This window comes from Mytilus galloprovincialis, chromosome 13, assembly GCF_965363235.1.
Source record: "Mytilus galloprovincialis chromosome 13, xbMytGall1.hap1.1, whole genome shotgun sequence".
Classification (NCBI taxonomy): domain Eukaryota; kingdom Metazoa; phylum Mollusca; class Bivalvia; order Mytilida; family Mytilidae; genus Mytilus; species Mytilus galloprovincialis.
In genome coordinates this window covers 30,761,156-30,769,198 of record NC_134850.1, presented here as the reverse complement: position 1 = coordinate 30,769,198, position 8,043 = coordinate 30,761,156, and positions in this window count along the sequence as shown.

Sequence of the window (8,043 nt, the reverse complement as noted above, 5' to 3'; positions counted from 1 at the left end):
CAAGTTTTTCAAGTTTCAAAAATAAACGCTGATGCGGTACAGTATCAAACGCCTTGGAAAAGTCAAGGAAAATCGAGTCCAGTGGAAAACCACTATCAATTAATTCTGACCACTCATCCAGAACCTCTAGGAGTTGAGTAACACATGATCTACCAGGACGGAAGCCATATTGACTACTAGTAAAAAGATTGTTTGTAAGAATAAACTTCATAATATTGTCTCTAATAATGGATTCACATATCTTACATACCACTGACGTTAAGCTTACAGGTCTATAATTACCAGGTTTTAGTTTTTTCCCTTTCTTAAATATCGGTGATACTATGGCATTTTTCCAATCGTCTGGAACTTTCCCCTCTTTGATAGACTTATTAAAAATTAGAAACAATGGATAACAAATTGCATGTCTAACTTCATATAAAACTTTCGGATGGAGACCATCAGGTCCTGCAGATTTATCTGTCTTTAATTTATTAAGTTTCTTTATCACATCTTCCTGACAAATATTAATATCATTTAAATAATTGTTCGACACTGAATTAGTATCATAATCTTTCAAGTCCTCCGTTTAATTAGTCTGTTAATTAGTATCTTTTTATTAGAATCCCAAAATTGCATTTTACATTTAGTAATATCAGCCATGTTTGATAATACAAAATAAATTTATTGAACTAAGGAACATTTAATTTCAGTTGCTAACTAGTTGCAGAGAAAAATAATTTCTGACGAACTGATAGAAGCCTGGATAGAGGACAGCGACAACTAACACCTGTCTGTGTAGTAATTCATACCAGTACAATCAAAAAACAGTTTTTTCATTTAACATTATATTTTTGTTTGTTGTCATTACGTTCAAATCGGGGGTTTACACATGTCATAAGACACGCATGTTCAAACAATTTTCATCTCGAGATACAGCTTCAAATCCAAACTCCGCCAAACTGAAACCAATGAAACATTTAGATGCTTCAGGAACAACACATTTATCGGGAACCAGTCTTAAATAATGATAAACAGTTATTTCCCTTTAGCTTGTTTTATTGGTAATTTTGTATCATTGATAATAATTTTTAAGAGAAAGTTATTTTAATGCTATCAATTCATGTCTTGTATATGACTGAATTTGTTTAGACAAATGAAAGTAAATTACTAAGATATGATAAGATAATAAGATGGCCCATGAAGGAGAGGTATAGATGGGGGTTTACAAAATGGCATACATTTGGTGTGAGGGTGTGAACCTTTTGTGACTGAGTCACTGTCTTCTTGTATATACATGTATTAACTTTGTTTTACTTGATATTCCCTGAGACTACTATAACACAGTGTTATAGTAGTCTCAGATATTCCCGATTAAGTATACACATTTATGATATATTGGCCAAGTTTACAGCTTTGAAAGACTTGAGTATTTCTTGGCGATCACTGCCAAGACGTGTTTGAATTTTATTTGAAAAATACCGAGCACGCAAAATAAGCATTTGAAAATCACGATGCACGTAAAATTAAATAAGCAGAATACATGTATACGTTGAACGAGGCACATGTCTTGCACCTCGGATTGAACGTCAAATAAAAAAGTAAAAACATGTTGACGACGTGAAATAAATAAAAAACGGCGATCACGTTGCACGAAAATAAACCTTCACCACCCTCTATCATGGGCAAATATTATCATGATTATAGACATTATAAAGGCCCTCTATAAAGAATACTAAAATATAGGCAAATAAAAAAAATAGAGAAAGGCTAATCATACAACATGGTTAAATCTGGGACTATTAAACTAACCTAGCTGTATAATAGCCTGGCCTAGATTTCATGGAAAGGGATTTGAGAATGGTTATTTTTAACACGTTCAAGTAAACTATTCACGTCATTCGATCATCATTCTCATTTCATTTGTTCAATTCCTAAATCACAGGGGCCTTGGTGACCGAGTGTTCCAAACCCCACACGTGACAGGTGCGTTCGACTCAATCATAATGACTAGGATTGTCAGTTTTATACCGAAGGTCGATGGTTCTCTCCGACTTCCTTCACAACCGGTTCCTTCACAAACAAAAACTGACATCCACGAAATAGCACAATTGTGCTGAAAGTGGCCGGTTTAAAAAAAGAGGGACGAAAGATACCAAAGGGACAGTCAAACTCATAAATCTAAAATAAACTGACAACACCATGGCTAAAAATAAAAAAGACAAACAGAAAAACAAAAAAACAATAGTACACACGACACAACATAGAAAACTAAAGAATAAACAACACGAACCCCACCAAAAACTAGGGGTGATCTCAGGTGCTTTAACTGACACCAGTTACTCAATCAATCAATTTTATTGAATTCCTAATAAAATACTGCGTATCTTCGAATTTATAAGCATCTAAGTATTCTTGTAACAGTCCACTTGCCTGAAAGATAATATGCTTTTTTGATACCCTTTCTTAAATGATATGGTAGCACAATATATATAAATCATGCGTATACATCGGTTTTCATGTGAAATCTTTTTCAATACAGTTTTTTCATCTGCAAGCTTCGTTTCTACCTAGGAGTCTACTCCCGTATTCGGAAGAGGAAGATTTGAGAAACGGACAAAACTTTCCATTCTGTGATTTATAAATTGTAAATATCGAAACCTTTATTTACGAAGCTCCTGCAGGGTCACAAACGACCTGCGACATCTGGGCTTTTTAGAGGCGACTTCCGATCTGATGGCCTTCTAAAAACGACCTAGCTGCGACCTGTAAAATTTGGAAAAAAACGACCTCCGACTGACTTCCGTCCTCTGTGTTTGAAAAAAAACGACCTGCGACCTGTAGATTTCCCTTAAAAACGACCTCTCGACGACATGATTTAAAAGCGACCTTTCGACCTGAGGGAGTACCCTGTGGGAGCCTCATTTACTGTATGTTTGTTGTTGGTGCTTTTTTTCTTCCGACTGGTGTTTCTTTGTTTAGTTATGGCTTTTGACTATTTGGTTTTTTTTTACCCTTACCTCACATCTTGAGTTATTAATATGGCTAAATTAACGGGCCATTCCTTTTTTTATAATTTGTGATTCATATCAACAAAATGGTAAATTGTGTCATCATTAAACTGTGACAGGTTTAAAAAGTTAAATCACAAAAACACCGAACTCCAAGGAAAATTCAAAATGGAAAGTCATTAATCAAATGGTGAAACCAAAAGCTCAAACACACCCAACGAATGGATAACAACTATTATATTCCTGACTTGGTACACGCATTTTCAACATGTCAGATACAGTGTGTTTTGTACACTGGTTGTGGTTTTGACTTTTTTTTTTACGTAACTTGATCATCTTTTTATATAGACATAAAACAAAGTACAAAATATATACTACACTAACGACTAAACCTGAAAATCTAAGAAATGAGAACCAATAAAGGCTTTGAAGATAACCACCAATCCAAAGGAAAAAAAAACAGAAATAAAAATGTGACGAAGATTGGTGTATCTCTTTTTTTATACTTTCATATTGAATGTGTATATGAGTGTCTAGAACAAAAGAAGCACAAACAGATCGCAGTACAAGCGTATATACCACTAAGCTTGTCCGATTATAAGCATCATACAAAGTGGATTGGTGAGTGTCTGTTTTCTAAATCTAAGACCTCATCGTATCATAAACCATCTTCATAAGCATTTATTTACCCGAATCTTAGACCCCATGTGAATGTTTAAAATGAAAACAATGCTTTCTAGGGAAAAAGATAGACAATGCAAAACCGATTAAAAACACCACAGACAACGATAGATAATTTGCACAAAATACAATACGTTCCATTTTCCGTTTCCGTCGTTAAGCAGCACCCCCCTCCAAAAAAAGTAGGGAAAAAACACGAATCTGTTTTAAACAGATTGAGAAAATCATCCCTTTTGTCTTAAAATGTTGTTTTCAACTTACTGTCATTGTCAAAATATATATGCTATTCAAATTAGGTGACAGAAGTCTGTGGTGTCCTTTATTTCAAGTTCGGTTGGACATATACGTTCAACATAAACACCAAAATTTCGATTATCTCGTGAGGGTCATCATCTTTAAAGCGGAACGAGCATTCTTCAGGAGAACCAACTGTTTAGATTCTGTATAAATTCTGTCACGTATGATAAACGAAGAAGTCGGCATAAAGAGGGGCACAATTAGTTCCTATAGGAATGCCATTTATTTGTTGAAAATACATTCTCGAAACGTGACAAATATGTTGTCAATTAGAAAATCAAGCATTTAAATAAAACGTAAGTATCAGAGAATTTTATGTTTGCATCGGAGTATATTTTTTTTTTACAACATATGGTTTATTTCTTTCTGAAACTAATTATTTGTATCTGCCTATGCATAATTATCAAGATATCAGTTCTATCTAACTCTGGACCATAAGAAGATAAGTATGAGGTACTTAATTATAAATGTCCACATTATCAGTGATAAACAAAGAAATGAATGTATAGACAACAATACAATCTGTCTAGACCATAAATAGACAACAGTTCAGTCTGTCTAGACCATACGTAGATAACACTACAATCTATATGCACCATAAGTAGGTAATAGTGCAAGTTGTTGAAACCATAATTAGACAACAATACAAGCTGTCTAGACCACAATTAGATAACAGAATAAGTTGTCTAGACCATAAGTAGACAGCAGTACAAGATGTTTAGACCATAAGAAGACAACAGAATAAGCTGTCTAGACCATAAGTAGACAACAGTACAAGCTGTCTAGACCATAATTAGACAACAGTATAAGCTGTCTAGACCATAAGTAGACAACAGTATAAGCCCTCTAGACCATAATAAGACAACACTACAATCTATATGCACCATAAGTAGGTAATAGTACAAGCTGTTGAAACCATAATTAGACAACAGTGCAAGCTGTCTAGATCATACTTTAACAACAGCACAAGCTGTCTAAACCATAAGTAGACAACAGTGTAAGCTGGTTAGACCATAATTAGACAACAGTACAAGCTGTCTAGACCATAATTAGACAACAGTACAAGTTGCCGAGACCAATATTAAACAACAAAATAAGCTGTCTATACCATAAGTAGACACCAGCACAAGCTGTCTAGACCATAAGTAGACAACAATACAAGCTGCCGAGACCATAATTAGACAACAGTACAAGTTGTCGAGAGCATAATTAGACAACAGAACAAGCTGTCGAGACCATAATTATAAAAAAGAAGATGTGGTATGATTGCCAGTGAGACAACTATCCACAAAAGACCAAAATGACAAAGACATTAACAACTATAGGTCACCGTACGGCCTTCAACAATAAGCAAAGCCCAAACCGCATAGTGAGCTATAAATGGCCTCGATAAGACAATGTAAAACAATTCAAACGAGAAAACTAACGGCCTTATTTATATAAAAAAAAAATGAACGAAAAACAAATATGTAACACATAAACAAACGACAAACACTAAATTACAGGCTCCTGACTTGGGACAGGCACATACTTAAATAATGTGGCGGGGTTAAACATGTTAGCAGGATCCCAACCCTCCCCCTAACCTAGGACAGTGGTATAACAGTACAACATAAGAACGTAGACAACACAATAAGCTGTCTATACTATACCATAAGTAGACAACAGTACATGCTGTCTAGACCATAAGTAGACAACAGTACATGCTGTCTAGACCATAAGTAGACAACAGTACATGCTGTCTAGACCATAAGTAGACAACGGTATAAGCTGTCTATACCATAAGTAGACAACAGTACATGCTGTCTAGACCATAAGTAGACAACGGTATAAGCTGTCTATACCATAAGTAGACAACAGTACAAGCTGTATAGACCATAAGTAGACAACAGTACAAGCTGTCTAGACCATAAGTAGACAACGGTATAAGCTGTCTATACCATAATAAGACAACACTACAAGCTGTATAGACCATAAGTAGACAACAGTACAAGCTGTCTAGACCATAAGTAGACAACGGTATAAGCTGTCTATACCATAAGTAGACAACAGTACAAGCTGTCGAGACCATAAATAGACAACAGAACAAGCTGTCGAGACCATAATTAGACAACAAAATAAGCTGTCTATACCATAAGTAGACTACAGTGCAAGCTGTCTAGACCATAAGTAGACAACAGTATAAGCTGTCTAGACCATAGGTAGACAACAGTGCATGCTGTCTAGACCATAAGTAGACAACAGTACACGCTGTCTAGACCATAAGTAGACAACAGTACATGTTGTCTAGACCATAAGTAGACAACAGTATATGCTGTCTAGACCATAAGTAGACAACTGTACATGCTGTCTAGACCATAAGTAGACAACAGTACATGCTGTCTAGACCATGATTAGACAACAGTACAAGCTGTCTAGACCATAAATAGACAAAAGTTCATGCTGTCTAGACCATAAGTAGACAACAGTACAAACTGTCTAGACCATAGGTAGACAACAGTACAAGCTGTCTAGACCATAAGTAGACAACAGTACATGCTGTCTAGACCATAAGTTGACAACAGTAAACGCTTTGTAGACCATCAAGTATATAACAGTACACTCTGTAAAGACATAAGTAGATAACAGTGAAATCTTCCTCTTCTCTAAGTAGATGACAGTGTACAAGCTGTTTAAACCAAACATAGACGACAGTGTACCCTGTTAAAAAAAACATAATTCAATAACAGTTCAACCTATCAAAATATCACCAGAGCACATTATAAACTGTAAAGATATCTACAGACAACAATACAAAGTATCAATATAACAATACAAACTATCAAGATAACAGTACAAACTATCAAGATAACAGCAAACAACAGTACAACCTATCAAAATAACAATACAAACTATCATGATAACAGTACAAACTATCAAAATAACAGCAAACAACAGTACAACCTATCATGATAACAATACAAACTATCAAGATAACAGCAAACAACAGTACAACCTATCAAAATAACAATACAAACTATCATGATAACAGTACAAACTATCAAAATAACAGCAAACAACAGTACAACCTATCAAGATAACAATACAAACTATCATGATAACAATACAAACTATCATGATAACAGTACAAACTATCAAAATAACAGCAAACAACAGTACAACCTATAAAGATAACAATACAACCTATCATGATAACAGTACAAACTATCAAAATAACAGCAAACAACAGTACAACCTATCAAGATAACAATACAAACTATCATGATAACAATACAAACTATCATGATAACAGTACAAACTATCAAAATAACAGCAAACAACAGTACAACCTATCAAGATAACAATACAACCTATCAAGATAACAATACAACCTATCAAGATAACAATACAAACTATCAAAATAACAGCAAACAACAGTACAAACTATCAAAATAACAGCAAACAACAGTACAACCTATCAAGATAACAATACAACCTATCAAGATAACAGTACAAACTATCATGATAACAATACAACCTATCATGATAACAGTACAAACTATCAAAATAACAGCAAACAACAGTACAACCTATCAAGATAACAATACAAACTATCATGATAACAGTACAAACTATCATGATAACAGTACAAACTATCAAAATAACAGCAAACAACAGTACAACCTATCAAGATAACAATACAACCTATCAAGATAACAATATAAACTATCAAGATAACAGTACAAACTATCAAAATAACAGCAAACAACAGTACAACCTATCAAGATAACAATACAACCTATCAAGATAACAATACAAACTATCAAGATAACAGTACAAACTATCAAAATAACAGCAAACAACAGTACAACCTATCAAGATAACAATACAACCTATCAAGATAACAGTACAACCTATCAAGATAACAATACAAACTATCATGATAACAGTACAAACTATCAAAATAACAATACAAACTATCAAAATAACAGCAAACAACAGTACAACCTATCAAGATAACAATACAAACTATCAAGATAACAATACAAACTATCATGATAACAGCAAACAACAGTACAACCTATCAAGATAACAA